General features: G+C 47.3%; 16 non-coding genes and 2 pseudogenes across 16 annotated transcripts; 3 read left to right on the top strand and 15 right to left on the bottom strand.

Moving 5' to 3' along the window:
- The first annotated feature begins 260 nt into the window (after nucleotides 1-260).
- LOC134998798 (U1 spliceosomal RNA) lies at nucleotides 261-424 on the top strand. The gene has a single exon (XR_010200966.1). It is a non-coding gene; the product is annotated as a U1 spliceosomal RNA (small nuclear RNA).
- A 152-nt stretch (nucleotides 425-576) lies between these two features.
- On the top strand, nucleotides 577-739 carry LOC134999180 (U1 spliceosomal RNA). Its single transcript, XR_010201341.1, has one exon. It is a non-coding gene; the product is annotated as a U1 spliceosomal RNA (small nuclear RNA).
- An 828-nt stretch (nucleotides 740-1567) lies between these two features.
- LOC134998306 (U1 spliceosomal RNA) lies at nucleotides 1568-1730 on the bottom strand. Its single transcript, XR_010200589.1, has one exon. It is a non-coding gene; the product is annotated as a U1 spliceosomal RNA (small nuclear RNA).
- Nucleotides 1731-2198: 468 nt separating this feature from the next.
- On the top strand, nucleotides 2199-2361 carry LOC134999075 (U1 spliceosomal RNA). The gene has a single exon (XR_010201238.1). It is a non-coding gene; the product is annotated as a U1 spliceosomal RNA (small nuclear RNA).
- An 855-nt stretch (nucleotides 2362-3216) lies between these two features.
- LOC134998471 (U1 spliceosomal RNA) lies at nucleotides 3217-3352 on the bottom strand (annotated as a pseudogene).
- A 152-nt stretch (nucleotides 3353-3504) lies between these two features.
- LOC134998635 (U1 spliceosomal RNA) lies at nucleotides 3505-3668 on the bottom strand. The gene has a single exon (XR_010200806.1). It is a non-coding gene; the product is annotated as a U1 spliceosomal RNA (small nuclear RNA).
- Nucleotides 3669-4342: 674 nt separating this feature from the next.
- LOC134998506 (U1 spliceosomal RNA) lies at nucleotides 4343-4505 on the bottom strand. Its single transcript, XR_010200738.1, has one exon. It is a non-coding gene; the product is annotated as a U1 spliceosomal RNA (small nuclear RNA).
- A 152-nt stretch (nucleotides 4506-4657) lies between these two features.
- Nucleotides 4658-4821, bottom strand: LOC134998825 (U1 spliceosomal RNA). The gene has a single exon (XR_010200993.1). It is a non-coding gene; the product is annotated as a U1 spliceosomal RNA (small nuclear RNA).
- Nucleotides 4822-5495: 674 nt separating this feature from the next.
- LOC134999072 (U1 spliceosomal RNA) lies at nucleotides 5496-5658 on the bottom strand. Its single transcript, XR_010201234.1, has one exon. It is a non-coding gene; the product is annotated as a U1 spliceosomal RNA (small nuclear RNA).
- Nucleotides 5659-5809: 151 nt separating this feature from the next.
- Nucleotides 5810-5973, bottom strand: LOC134999010 (U1 spliceosomal RNA). Its single transcript, XR_010201171.1, has one exon. It is a non-coding gene; the product is annotated as a U1 spliceosomal RNA (small nuclear RNA).
- Nucleotides 5974-6647: 674 nt separating this feature from the next.
- Nucleotides 6648-6810, bottom strand: LOC134998423 (U1 spliceosomal RNA). The gene has a single exon (XR_010200686.1). It is a non-coding gene; the product is annotated as a U1 spliceosomal RNA (small nuclear RNA).
- Nucleotides 6811-6962: 152 nt separating this feature from the next.
- LOC134999011 (U1 spliceosomal RNA) lies at nucleotides 6963-7126 on the bottom strand. Its single transcript, XR_010201172.1, has one exon. It is a non-coding gene; the product is annotated as a U1 spliceosomal RNA (small nuclear RNA).
- A 701-nt stretch (nucleotides 7127-7827) lies between these two features.
- On the bottom strand, nucleotides 7828-7963 carry LOC134998434 (U1 spliceosomal RNA; annotated as a pseudogene).
- A 152-nt stretch (nucleotides 7964-8115) lies between these two features.
- On the bottom strand, nucleotides 8116-8279 carry LOC134999202 (U1 spliceosomal RNA). The gene has a single exon (XR_010201362.1). It is a non-coding gene; the product is annotated as a U1 spliceosomal RNA (small nuclear RNA).
- Nucleotides 8280-8953: 674 nt separating this feature from the next.
- LOC134999162 (U1 spliceosomal RNA) lies at nucleotides 8954-9116 on the bottom strand. The gene has a single exon (XR_010201323.1). It is a non-coding gene; the product is annotated as a U1 spliceosomal RNA (small nuclear RNA).
- A 152-nt stretch (nucleotides 9117-9268) lies between these two features.
- LOC134998824 (U1 spliceosomal RNA) lies at nucleotides 9269-9432 on the bottom strand. Its single transcript, XR_010200992.1, has one exon. It is a non-coding gene; the product is annotated as a U1 spliceosomal RNA (small nuclear RNA).
- Nucleotides 9433-10106: 674 nt separating this feature from the next.
- LOC134999095 (U1 spliceosomal RNA) lies at nucleotides 10107-10269 on the bottom strand. Its single transcript, XR_010201258.1, has one exon. It is a non-coding gene; the product is annotated as a U1 spliceosomal RNA (small nuclear RNA).
- Nucleotides 10270-10421: 152 nt separating this feature from the next.
- On the bottom strand, nucleotides 10422-10585 carry LOC134998814 (U1 spliceosomal RNA). The gene has a single exon (XR_010200982.1). It is a non-coding gene; the product is annotated as a U1 spliceosomal RNA (small nuclear RNA).
- Between the last annotated feature and the right edge of the window lie 3761 nt (nucleotides 10586-14346).

Genomic DNA, 14346 nt, shown 5'->3' with positions numbered 1-14346 from the left:
GTATGACATCACCGTATGCAAATCCGTCTTCTGCAGAACTTCCCCCAGGAATGCTTGCACTAGTTGTTGCATTTGGTTTGTTGTTTGGGGGTGCTTCAGTATTAGGCAGCCTTCTGCCCTCCCATGTTCATCTGAAAATATGTGTTCTCCCTGCAGTTGTTGTCCCCAGATGAGAGTTCCCTTGTGCTGCCTCAGTTGAATCTCCTTTACTTGACAGAGATGTGCATGAGCAGCGGCCCTCCCCAGCCCTATTCCAAATCATACTTATTTTGCATAGGAGATACCATGGTCATGAAGATTGTTCTCCCAGGGTGAGGTTCATTCATTGCATTTTGGGTATGCTGACCCCTGTGATTTCCCCAAATGTGGGAAACTCAACTGCATTATTTGTGGTAGTGGGGGACTGTGTTTGTGCTTTCCTCTGGTCAGCTCTGGTAAAAGTCAGATTTCTTTGTCTCAGATTTTCCTCTTGCCTTGTTCTTCTTTCGAGAGTTCCCTTGTGCTGCCTCAGTTGGATCTCCTTCACTTGACAGGGGGGTACCCGAGCAGCGACCCTCCCCAGCTCTAGCCCAACTCCTACTTACCTGCCAGGTGAGATACTATGATCATGAAGGTGCTTCTCCCAGGGCAAGGCTCACCCATTGCACTCTGGGTGTGCTGCTCCTGCGATTTCCCCAAATGTGGGAAACTTGACTGCATAATTTGTGTTTCCCCTGGTCGGCTCTCGTATAATTCAGATCTCTTTGTCTCAGGTCTCTCTCCAGCCTAGTTTGCTGTCTGTTTCCACTTCTCTTTTCTTCAGCCGCTCCCTTCTATACCCTTGTGCACTATCCTGACTTCTCCTCCCGTCTGCTTACTTTGTGCCTTCCAATGCACAATGCAAACTACAGGTAGTGCTGCAGGGCCCACACCCTTTTACTTGCCTTACAGAGCAGCTCTGGAGCTGTTAAAGTGCCCAGCTGCTGCAAGAAATCAGCTTGAATGCTTCAGGGGCTGGGGCATAGCCAACATGAGCCCCACACCGAAGGAGGGTGGAGGTGTTTAATGCAAACTAGGGGTCGGTCAAGCGCCGCAAAAGGCCACCATGCCCTGCACGCCCCTTTTCTGTTTTCATATGCAGACGAGGGTTGAAGCCAACTTTGACCCACTGCTTGGATGACATCACCATATGCAAATCCATCTGCGGCAGGCCTTCCCCCAGGAATGCTTGCACTAGTTGTTGCATTTGGTTTGTTGTTTGGGGGTGCTTCAGTATTAGTCAGCCTTCTGCTCCACCCTCCTTTGGTGTGGGGCTCATGTTGGCCATGTCCCATCCCCTGAAGCATTCAAGCAGATTTCTTGCAGCAGCTGGGCACTGTAACAGCTCCAGAGCTGCTCTGTAAGGCAAGTAAAAGGGTGTGGGCCCTGCAGCACTACCTGTAGTTTGCATTGTGCATTGGAAGGCACAAAGTAAGCAGACGGGAGGAGAAGTCAGGATAGTGCACAAGGGTATAGAAGGGAGCGGCTGAAGAAAAGAGAAGTGGAAACAGACAGCAAACTAGGCTGGAGAGAGATCTGAGACAAAGAGATCTGAATTATACGAGAGCCGACCAGGGGAAACACAAATTATGCAGTCAAGTTTCCCACATTTGGGGAAATCGCAGGGGCTGCACACCCAGAGTGCAATGGGTGAGCCTTGCCCTGGGAGAAGCACCTTCATGATCATAGTATCTCACCTGGCAGGTAAGTAGGAGTTGGGCTAGAGCTGGGGAGGGTCGCTGCTCGGGCACCCCCCTGTTAAGTGAAGGAGATCCAACTGAGGCAGCACAAGGGAACTCTCAAAAGAAGAACAAGGCTAGAGGAAGATCTGAAACAAAGAAATCTGACTTTTACCAGAGCTGACCAGAAGAAAACACAAACACAGTCCCCCACTACCACAAATAAAGCAGTCGAGTTTCCCACATTTGGGGAAATCACAGGGGTCAGCATACCCAAAATGCAATGAATGAACCTCACCTCGACTGCTTTATTTGTGGTAGTGGGGGACTGTGTTTGTGTTTTCTTCTGGTCAGCTCTGGTAAAAGTCAGATTTCTTTGTTTCAGATCTTCCTCTAGCCTTGTTCTTCTTTTGAGAGTTCCCTTGTGCTGCCTCAGTTGGATCTCCTTCACTTAACAGGGGGGTGCCCGAGCAGCGACCCTCCCCAGCTCTAGCCCAACTCATACTTACCTGCCAGGTGAGATACTATGATCATGAAGGTGCTTCTCCCAGGGCAAGGCTCACCCATTGCACTCTGGGTGTGCTGCCCCTGCGATTTCCCCAAATGTGGGAAACTTGACTGCATAATTTGTGTTTCCCCTGGTCGGCTATCGTATAATTCAGATCTCTTTGTCTCAGATCTCTCTCCAGCCTAGTTTGCTGTCTGTTTCCACTTCTCTTTTCTTCAGCCGCTCCCTTCTATACCCTTGTGCACTATCCTGACTTCTCCTCCCGTCTGCTTACTTTGTGCCTTCCAATGCACAATGCAAACTACAGGTAGTGCTGCAGGGCCCACACCCTTTTACTTGCCTTACAGAGCAGCTCTTGAGCTGTTACAGTGCCCAGCTGCTGCAAGAAATCTGCTTGAAAGCTTCAGGGGATGGGGCATGGCCAACATGAGCCCCACACCAAAGCAGGGTGCAGCAGAAGGCTGCCTAATACTGAAGCACCCCCAAACAACAAACCAAATGCAACAACTAGTGCAAGCATTCCTGGGGGAAGGCCTGCCGCAGATGGATTTGCATATGGTGATGTCATCCAAGCAGTGGGTCAAAGTTGGCTTCAACCCTCATCTGCATATGAAAACAGAAAAGGGGCGTGCAGGGCATGGTGGCCTTTTGCGGCGCTTGACTGACCCCTAGTTTGCATTAAACACCTCCACCCTCCTTCGGTGTGGGGCTGATGTTGGCTATGCCCCAGCCCCTGAAGCATTCAAGCTGATTTCTTGCAGCAGCTGGGCACTGTAACAGCTCCAGAGCTGCTCTGTAAGGCAAGTAAAAGGGTGTGGGCCCTGCAGCACTACCTGTAGTTTGCATTGTGCATTGGAAGGCACAAAGTAAGCAGACGGGAGGAGAAGTCAGGATAGTGCACAAGGGTATAGAAGGGAGCGGCTGAAGAAAAGAGAAGTGGAAACAGACAGCAAACTAGGCTGGAGAGAGACCTGAGACAAAGAGATCTGAATTATACGAGAGCCGACGAGGGGAAACACAAATTATGCAGTCAAGTTTCCCACATTTGGGGAAATCGCAGGAGCAGCACACCCAGAGTACAATGGGTGAGCCTTGCCCTGGGAGAAGCACCTTAATGATCATAGTATCTCACCTGGCAGGTAAGTAGGAGTTGGGCTAGAGCTGGGGAGGGTCGCTGCTCGGGTACCCCCCTGTAAAGTGAAGGAGATCCAACAAAGGCAGCACAAGGGAACTCTCGAAAGAAGAACAAGGCTAGAGGAAAATGTGAGACAAAGAAATCTGACTTTTACTAGAGCTGACCAGAGGAAAGCACAAACACAGTCCCCCACTACCACAAATAATGCAGTTGAGTTTCCCACATTTGGGGAAATCACAGGGGTCAGCATACCCAAAATGCAATGAATGAACCTCACCCTGGGAGAAAAATCTTCATGACCATGGTATCTCCTATGCAAAATAAGTATGATTTGGAATAGGGCTGGGGAGGGCCGCTGCTCATGCACATCTCTGTCAAGTAAAGGAGATTCAACTGAGGCAGCACAAGGGAACTCTCATCTGGGGACAACAACTGCAGGGAGAACATATATTTTCAGATGAACATGGGAGGGCAGAAAGCTGCCTAATACTGAAGCACCCCCAAACAACAAACCAAATGCAACAACTAGTGCAAGCATTCCTGGGGGAAGGCCTGCCGCAGATGGATTTGCATATGGTGATGTCATCCAAGCAGTGGGTCAAAGTTGGCTTCAACCCTCGTCTGCATATGAAAAGAGAAAAGGGGCGTGCAGGGCATGGTGGCCTTTTGCGGCACTTGGCTGACCCCTAGTTTGCATTAAACACCTCCACCCTCCTTTGGTGTGGGGCTCATGTTGGCTATGCCCCAGCCCCTGAAGCATTCAAGCTGATTTCTTGCAGCAGCTGGGCACTGTAACAGCTCCAGAGCTGCTCTGTAAGGCAAGTAAAAGGGTGTGGGCCCTGCAGCACTACCTGTAGTTCGCATTGTGCGTTGGAAGGCACAAAGTAAGCAGACAGGAGGAGAAGTCAGGATAGTGCGCAAGGGCATAGAAGGGAGCGGCTCAAGAAAAGAGAAGTGGAAACAGACAGCAAACTAGGCTGGAGAGAGACCTGAGACAAAGAGATCTGAATTATACGAGAGCCGACCAGGGGAAACACAAATTATGCAGTCAAGTTTCCCACATTTGGGGAAATCGCAGGAGCAGCACACCTAGAGTGCAATGGGTGAGCCTTGCCCTGGGAGAAGCACCTTCATGATCATAGTATCTCACCTGGCAGGTAAGTAGGAGTTGGGCTAGAGCTGGGGAGGATCGCTGCTCGGGTACCCCCCTGTAAACTGAAGGAGATCCAACTGAGGCAGCACAAGGGAACTCTCGAAAGAAGAACAAGGCTAGAGGAAAATCTGAGACAAAGAAATCTGACTTTTACCAGAGCTGACCAGAGGAAAGCACAAACACAGTCCCCCACTACCACAAATAATGCAGTCAAGTTTCCCACATTTGGGGAAATCACAGGGGTCAGCATACCCAAAATGCAATGAATGAACCTCACCCTGGGAGAACAATCTTCATGACCATGGTATCTCCTATGCAAAATAAGTATGATTTGGAATAGGGCTGGGGAGGGCCGCTGCTCATGCACATCTCTGTCAAGTAAAGGAGATTCAACTGAGGCAGCACAAGGGAACTCTCATCTGGGGACAACAACTGCAGGGAGAACACATATTTTCAGATGAACATGGGAGGGCAGAAGGCTGCCTAATACTGAAGCACCCCCAAACAACAAACCAAATGCAACAACTAGTGCAAGCATTCCTGGGGGAAGTTCTGCAGAAGACGGATTTGCATACGGTGATGTCATCCAAGCAGTGGGTCAAAGTTGGCTTCAACCCTCATCTGCATATGAAAAGAGAAAAGGAGCGTGCAGGGCATGGCGGCCTTTTGCGGTGCTTGGATGACCCCTAGTTCGCATTAAACACCTCCACCCTCCTTTGGTGTGGGGCTCATGTTGGCCATGCCCCATCCCCTGAAGCATTCAAGCTGATTTCTTGCAGCAGCTGGGCACTGTAACATCTCCAGAGCTGCTCTGTAAGGCAAGTAAAAGGGTGTGGGCCCTGCAGCACTACCTGTAGTTTGCATTGTGCATTGGAAGGCACAAAGTAAGCAGACGGGAGGAGAAGTCAGGATAGTGCACAAGGGTATAGAAGGGAGCGGCTGAAGAAAAGAGAAGTGGAAACAGACAGCAAACTAGGTTGGAGAGAGACCTGAGACAAAGAGATCTGAATTACACGAGAGCCGACCAGGGGAAACACAAATTATGCAGTCAAGTTTCCCACATTTGGGGAAATCGCAGGGGCAGCACACCCAGAGTGCAATGGGTGAGCCTTGCCCTGGGAGAAGCACCTTCATGATCATAGTATCTCACCTGGCAGGTAAGTAGGAGTTGGGCTAGAGCTGGGGAGGGTCTCTGCTTGGGCACCCCCCTGTCAAGTGAAGGAGATCCAACTGAGGCAGCACAAGGGAACTCTCAAAAGAAGAACAAGGCTAGAGGAAGATCTGAACAAAGAAATCTGACTTTTACCAGAGCTGACCAGAGGAAAACACAAACACAGTCCCCCACTACCACAAATAAAGCAGTCGAGTTTCCCACATTTGGGGAAATCACAGGGGTCAGCATACACATAATGCAATGAATGAACCTCACCCTGGGAGAATAATCTTCATGACCATGGTATCTCCTATGCAAAATAAGTATGATTTGGGATAGAGCTGGGGAGGGCCGCTGCTCAGGCACATCTCTGTCAAGTAAAGGAGATTCAACTGAGGCAGCACAAGGGAACTCTCATCTGGGGACAACAACTGCAGGGAGAACACATATTTTCAGATGAACATGGGAGGGCAGAAGGCTGCCTAATACTGAAGCACCCCCAAACAACAAACCAAATGCAACAACTAGTGCAAGCATTCCTGGGGGAAGTTCTGCAGAAGACGGATTTGCATACGGTGATGTCATCCAAGCAGTGGGTCAAAGTTGGCTTCAACCCTCATCTGCATATGAAAAGAGAAAAGGGGCGTGCAGGGCATGGCGGCCTTTTGCGGTGCTTGGATGACCCCTAGTTCGCATTAAACACCTTCACCCTCCTTTGGTGTGGGGCTCATGTTGGCCATGCCCCATCCCCTGAAGCATTCAAGCTGATTTCTTGCAGCAGCTGGGCACTGTAACAGCTCCAGAGCTGCTCTGTAAGGCAAGTAAAAGGGTGTGGGCCCTGCAGCACTACCTGTAGTTTGCATTGTGCATTGGAAGGCACAAAGTAAGCAGACGGGAGGAGAAGTCAGGATAGTGCACAAGGGTATAGAAGGGAGCGGCTGAAGAAAAGAGAAGTGGAAACAGACAGCAAACTAGGCTGGAGAGAGACCTGAGACAAAGAGATCTGAATTATACGAGAGCCGACCAGGGGAAACACAAATTATGCAGTCAAGTTTCCCACATTTGGGGAAATCACAGGAGCAGCACACCCAGAGTACAATGGGTGAGCCTTGCCCTGGGAGAAGCACCTTCATGATCATAGTATCTCACCTGGCAGGTAAGTAGGAGTTGGGCTAGAGCTGGGGAGGGTCGCTGCTCGGGTACCCCCCTGTAAAGTGAAGGAGATCCAACTGAGGCAGCACAAGGGAACTCTCGAAAAAAGAACAAGGCTAAAGGAAAATCTGAGACAAAGAAATCTGACTTTTACCAGAGCTGACCAGAGGAAAGCACAAACACAGTCTCCCACTACCACAAATAATGCAGTCAAGTTTCCCACATTTGGGGAAATCACAGGGGTCAGCATACCCAAAATGCAATGAATGAACCTCACCCTGGGAGAAAAATCTTCATGACCATGGTATCTCCTATGCAAAATAAGTATGATTTGGAATAGGGCTGGGGAGGGCCGCTGCTCATGCACATCTCTGTCAAGTAAAGGAGATTCAACTGAGGCAGCACAAGGGAACTCTCATCTTGGGACAACAACTGCAGGGAGAACATATATTTTCAGATGAACATGGGAGGGCAGAAGGCTGCCTAATACTGAAGCACCCCCAAACAACAAACCAAATGCAACAACTAGTGCAAGCATTCCTGGGGGAAGGCCTGCCGCAGATGGATTTGCATATGGTGATGTCATCCAAGCAGTGGGTCAAAGTTGGCTTCAACCCTCGTCTGCATATGAAAAGAGAAAAGGGGCGTGCAGGGCATGGTGGCCTTTTGCGGCGCTTGGCTGACCCCTAGTTTGCATTAAACACCTCCACCCTCCTTTGGTGTGGGGCTCATGTTGGCTATGCCCCAGCCCCTGAAGCATTCAAGCTGATTTCTTGCAGCAGCTGGGCACTGTAACAGCTCCAGAGCTGCTCTGTAAGGCAAGTAAAAGGGTGTGGGCCCTGCAGCACTACCTGTAGTTTGCATTGTGCATTGGAAGGCACAAAGTAAGCAGACGGGAGGAGAAGTCAGGATAGTGCACAAGGGTATAGAAGGGAGCGGCTGAAGAAAAGAGAAGTGGAAACAGACAGCAAACTAGGCTGGAGAGAGACCTGAGACAAAGAGATCTGAATTATACGAGAGCCGACGAGGGGAAACACAAATTATGCAGTCAAGTTTCCCACATTTGGGGAAATCGCAGGAGCAGCACACCCAGAGTGCAATGGTTGAGCCTTGCCCTGGGAGAAGCACCTTCATGATCATAGTATCTCACCTGGCAGGTAAGTAGGAGTTGGGCTAGAGCTGGGGAGGGTCGCTGCTCGGGTTCCCCCCTGTGAAGTGAAGGAGATCCAACTGAGGCAGCACCAGGGAACTCTCGAAAGAAGAACAAGGCTAGAGGAAGATCTGAGACAAAGAAATCTGACTTTTACCAGAGCTGACCAGAGGAAAGCACAAACACAGTCCCCCACTACCACAAATAATGCAGTCGAGTTTCCCACATTTGGGAAAATCACAGGGGTCAGCATACCCAGAATGCAATGAATGAACCTCACCCTGGGAGAACAATCTTCATGACCATGGTATCTCCTATGCAAAATAAGTATGATTTGGGATAGGGCTGGTGAGGGCAGCTGCTCAGGCACATCTCTGTCAAGTAAAGGAGATTCAACTGAGGCAGCACAAGTGAACTCTCATCTGGGGACAACAACTGCAGGGAGACCACATCTTTTCAGATGAACATGGGAGGGCGGAAGGCTGCCTAATACTGAAGCACCATCAAATATCAAACCATATGCAACAACTAGTACAAGCACTCCTGGGGGAAGGTCTGCAGCAGACGGATTTGCATACGGTGATGTTATCCAAGCAGTGGGCCAAAGTTGACTGGAACCCTCATCTGCATATGAAAAGAGAAAAGGGGCATGCAGGGCATGGCGGCCTTTTGCAGTGCTTGGATGACCCCTAGTTCGCATTAAACACCTCCCCCCTCCTTTGGTGTGGGGCTCATGTTGGCCATGCCCCATCCCCTGAAGCATTCAAGCTGATTTCTTGCAGCAGCTGGGCACTGTAACAGCTCCAGAGCTGCTCTGTAAGGCAAGTAAAAGGGTGTGGGCCCTGCAGCACTACCTGTAGTTTGCATTGTGCATTGGAAGGCACAAAGTAAGCAGACGGGAGGAGAAGTCAGGATAGTGCACAAGGGTATAGAAGGGAGCGGCTGAAGAAAAGAGAAGTGGAAACAGACAGCAAACTAGGCTGGAGAGAGACCTGAGACAAATAGATCTGAATTATACGAGAGCCGACCAGGGGAAACACAAATTATGCAGTCAAGTTTCCCACATTTGGGGAAATCGCAGGGGCAGCACACCCAGAGTGCAATGGGTGAGCCTTGCCCTGGGAGAAGCACCTTCATGATCATAGTATCTCACCTGGCAGGTAAGTAGGAGTTGGGCTAGAGCTGGGGAGGGTCGCTGCTCGGGTACCCCCCTGTCAAGTGAAGGAGATCCAACTGAGGCAGCACAATGGAACTCTCGAAAGAAGAACAAGGCTAGAGGAAAATCTGAGACAAAGAAATCTGACTTTTACCAGAGCTGACCAGAGGAAAGCACAAACACAGTCCCCCACTACCACAAATAATGCAGTCAAGTTTCCCACATTTGGGGAAATCACAGGGGTCAGCATACCCAAAATGCAATGAATGAACCTCACCCTGGGAGAACAATCTTCATGACCATGGTATCTCCTATGCAAAATAAGTATGATTTGGAATAGGGCTGGGGAGGGCCGCTGCTCATGCACATCTCTGTCAAGTAAAGGAGATTCTACTGAGGCAGCACAAGGGAACTCTCATCTGGGGACAACAACTGCAGGGAGAACACATATTTTCAGATGAACATGGGAGGGCAGAAGGCTGCCTAATACTGAAGCACCCCCAAACAACAAACCAAATGCAACAACTAGTGCAAGCATTCCTGGGGGAAGTTCTGCAGAAGACGGATTTGCATACGGTGATGTCATCCAAGCAGTGGGTCAAAGTTGGCTTCAACCCTCATCTGCATATGAAAAGAGAAAAGGGGCGTGCAGGGCATGGCGGCCTTTTGCGGTGCTTGGATGACCCCTAGTTCGCATTAAACACCTCCACCCTCCTTTGGTGTGGGGCTCATGTTGGCCATGCCCCATCCCCTGAAGCATTCAAGCTGATTTCTTGCAGCAGCTGGGCACTGTAACAGCTCCAGAGCTGCTCTGTAAGGCAAGTAAAAGGGTGTGGGCCCTGCAGCACTACCTGTAGTTTGCATTGTGCATTGGAAGGCACAAAGTAAGCAGACGGGAGGAGAAGTCAGGATAGTGCACAAGGGTATAGAAGGGAGCGGTTGAAGAAAAGAGAAGTGGAAACAGACAGCAAACTAGGCTGGAGAGAGACCTGAGACAAAGAGATCTGAATTATACGAGAGCCGACCAGGGGAAACACAAATTATGCAGTCAAGTTTCCCACATTTGGGGAAATCGCAGGGGCAGCACACCCAGAGTGCAATGGGTGAGCCTTGCCCTGGGAGAAGCACCTTCATGATCATAGTATCTCACCTGGCAGGTAAGTAGGAGTTGGGCTAGAGCTGGGGAGGGTCGCTGTTCGGGCACCCCCCTGTCAAGTGAAAGAGATCCAACTGAGGCAGCACAAGGGAACTCTCGAAAGAAGAACAAGGCTAGAGGAAGATCTGAGACAAAGAAATCTGACTTTTACCAGAGCTGACCAGAGGAAAGCACAAACACAGTCCCCCACTACCACAAATAATGCAGTCGAGTTTCCCACATTTGGGAAAATCACAGGGGTCAGCATACCCAGAATGCAATGAATGAACCTCACCCTTGGAGAACAATCTTCATGACCATGGTATCTCCTATGCAAAATAAGTATGATTTGGGATAGGGCTGGTGAGGGCAGCTGCTCAGGCACATCTCTGTCAAGTAAAGGAGATTCAACTGAGGCAGCACAAGTGAACTCTCATCTGGGGACAACAACTGCAGGGAGACCACATCTTTTCAGATGAACATGGGAGGGCGGAAGGCTGCCTAATACTGAAGCACCATCAAATATCAAACCATATGCAACAACTAGTACAAGCACTCCTGGGGGAAGGTCTGCAGCAGACGGATTTGCATACGGTGATGTTATCCAAGCAGTGGGCCAAAGTTGACTGGAACCCTCATCTGCATATGAAAAGAGAAAAGGGGCATGCAGGGCATGGCGGCCTTTTGCAGTGCTTGGATGACCCCTAGTTCGCATTAAACACCTCCCCCCTCCTTTGGTGTGGGGCTCATGTTGGCCATGCCCCATCCCCTGAAGCATTCAAGCTGATTTCTTGCAGCAGCTGGGCACTGTAACAGCTCCAGAGCTGCTCTGTAAGGCAAGTAAAAGGGTGTGGGCCCTGCAGCACTACCTGTAGTTTGCATTCTAGTGTCTTTCGTTTGGGAGAAAAATGCAAAGGTACAATACAGCTTTTCCTTGCCGATATCTCTCTTTTGCAAAGAGCTAGGCATTGGAAAATTCAGGGCTATACCGTGTAGATGAAGCACTAACAGGAGGCTTTTAAATTTTCATTCTAGTGTCTTTCGTTTGGGAGAAAAATGCAAAGGTACAATACAGCTTTTCCTTGCCAATATCTCTCTTTTGCAAAGAGCTAGGCATTGGAAAATTCAGGGCTATAACGTGTAGATGAAGCACTAACAGGAGGCTTTAAAATTTTCATTCTAGTGTCTTTCGTTTGGGAGAAAAATGCAAAAGTACAATGCAGCTTTTCCTTGCCGATATCTCTCTTTTGCAAAGAGATAGGCATTGGAAAATTCAGGGCTATAACGTGTAGATGAAGCACTAATAGGAGGCTTTAAAATTTTCATTCTAGTGTCTTTCGTTTGGGAGAAAAAAGCAAAGGTACAATACAGCTTTTCCTTGCCGATATCTCTCTTTTGCAAAGAGATAGGCATTGGAAAATTCAGGGCTATAACGTGTAGATGAAGCACTAACAGGAGGCTTTAAAATTTTCATTCTAGTGTCTTTCGTTTGGGAGAAAAATGCAAAGGTACAATACAGCTTTTCCTTGCCGATATCTCTCTTTTGCAAAGAGCTAGGCATTGGAAAATTCAGGGCTATAACGTGTAGATGAAGCACTAACAGTAGGCTTTAAAATTTTCATTCTAGTGTCTTTCGTTTGGGAGAAAAATGCAAAGGAACAATACAGCTTTTCCTTGCCAATATCTCTCTTTTGCAAAGAGCTAGGCATTGGAAAATTCAGGGCTATAACGTGTAGATGAAGCACTAACAGGAGGCTTTAAAATTTTCATTCTAGTGTCTTTCGTTTGGGAGAAAAATGCAAAAGTACAATGCAGCTTTTCCTTGCCGATATCTCTCTTTTGCAAAGAGATAGGCATTGGAAAATGCAGGGCTATAACGTGTAGATGAAGCACTAACAGGAGGCTTTAAAATTTTCATTCTAGTGTCTTTCGTTTGGGAGAAAAATGCAAAGGTACAATACAGCTTTTCCTTGCCGATATCTCTCTTTTGCAAAGAGATAGGCATTGGAAAATTCAGGGCTATAACGTGTAGATGAAGCACTAACAGGAGGCTTTAACATTTTCATTCTAGTTTACTTCGTTTGGGAGAAAAATGCAAAGGTACAATACAGCTTTTCCTTGCCGATATCTCTCTTTTGCAAAGAGATAGGCATTGGAAAATTCAGGGCTATAACGTGTAGATGAAGCACTAATAGGAGGCTTTAAAATTTTCATTCTAGTGTCCTTCGTTTGGGAGAAAAATGCAAAGGTACAATACAGCTTTTCCTTGCCGATATCTCTCTTTTGCAAAGAGATAGGCATTGGAAAATTCAGGGCTATAACGTGTAGATGAAGCACTAACAGGAGGCTTTAAAATTTTCATTCTAGTGTCTTTCGTTTGGGAGAAAAATGCAAAGGTACAATACAGTTTTTCCTTGCCGATATCTCTCTTTTGCAAAGAGATAGGCATTGGAAAATTCAGGGCTATAACGTGTAGATGAAGCACTAACAGGAGGCTTTAAAATTTTCATTCTAGTGTCTTTCGTTTGGGAGAAAAATGCAAAGGTACAATACAGCTTTTCCTTGCCAATATCTCTCTTTTGCAAAGAGCTAGGCATTGGAAAATTCAGGGCAATAACGTGTAGATGAAGCACTAACAGGAGGCTTTAAAATTTTCATTCTAGTGTCTTTCGTTTGGGAGAAAAATGCAAAAGTACAATGCAGCTTTTCCTTGCCGATATCTCTCTTTTGCAAAGAGATAGGCATTGGAAAATGCAGGGCTATAACGTGTAGATGAAGCACTAACAGGAGGCTTTAAAATTTTCATTCTAGTGTCTTTCGTTTGGGAGAAAAATGCAAAGGTACAATACAGCATTTCCTTGCCGATATCTCTTTTTTGCAAAGAGATAGGCATTGGAAAATTCAGGGCTATAACGTGTAGATGAAGCACTAACAGGAGGCTTTAAAATTTTCATTCTAGTGTCTTTCGTTTGGGAGAAAAATGCAAAGGTACAATACAGCTTTTCCTTGCCGATATCTCTCTTTTGCAAAGAGCTAGGCATTGGAAAATTCAGGGCTATACCGCGTACATGAAGCACTAACAGGAGGCTTTTAAATTTTCATTCTAGTGTCTTTCGTTTGGGAGAAAAATGCAAAGGTACAATACAGCTTTTCCTTGCCAATATCTCTCTTTTGCAAAGAGCTAGGCATTGGAAAATTCAGGGCTATAACGTGTAGATGAAGCACTAACAGGAGGCTTTAAAATTTTCATTCTAGTGTCTTTCGTTTGGGAGAAAAATGCAAAAGTACAATGCAGCTTTTCCTTGCCGATATCTCTCTTTTGCAAAGAGATAGGCATTGGAAAATTCAGGGCTATAACGTGTAGATGAAGCACTAATAGGAGGCTTTAAAATTTTCATTCTAGTGTCTTTCGTTTGGGAGAAAAAAGCAAAGGTACAATACAGCTTTTCCTTGCCGATATCTCTCTTTTGCAAAGAGATAGGCATTGGAAAATTCAGGGCTATAACGTGTAGATGAAGCACTAACAGGAGGCTTTAAAATTTTCATTCTAGTGTCTTTCGTTTGGGAGAAAAATGCAAAGGTACAATACAGCTTTTCCTTGCCGATATCTCTCTTTTGCAAAGAGCTAGGCATTGGAAAATTCAGGGCTATAACGTGTAGATGAAGCACTAACAGGAGGCTTTAAAATTTTCATTCTAGTGTCCTTCGTTTGGGAGAAAAATGCAAAGGTACAATACAGCTTTTCCTTGCCGATATCTCTCTTTTGCAAAGAGATAGGCATTGGAAAATTCAGGGCTATATCGTGTAGATGAAGCACTAACAGGAGGCTTTAAAATTTTCATTCTAGTGTCTTTCGTTTGGGAGAAAAATGCAAAGGTACAATACAGCTTTTCCTTGCCAATATCTCTCTTTTGCAAAGAGCTAGGCATTGGAAAATTCAGGGCTATAACGTGTAGATGAAGCACTAACAGGAGGCTTTAAAATTTTCATTCTAGTGTCTTTCGTTTGGGAGAAAAATGCAAAAGTACAATGCAGCTTTTCCTTGCCGATATCTCTCTTTTGCAAAGAGATAGGCATTGGAAAATGCAGGGCTATAACGTGTAGATG

The sequence above is a fragment of the Pseudophryne corroboree genome, unplaced genomic scaffold, assembly GCF_028390025.1.
Source record: "Pseudophryne corroboree isolate aPseCor3 unplaced genomic scaffold, aPseCor3.hap2 scaffold_149, whole genome shotgun sequence".
Taxonomy (NCBI): Eukaryota; Metazoa; Chordata; class Amphibia; order Anura; family Myobatrachidae; genus Pseudophryne; species Pseudophryne corroboree.
The sequence above is the reverse complement of the archived record's forward strand: the minus strand, read 5'-3'. Positions and strand labels throughout refer to the sequence as shown.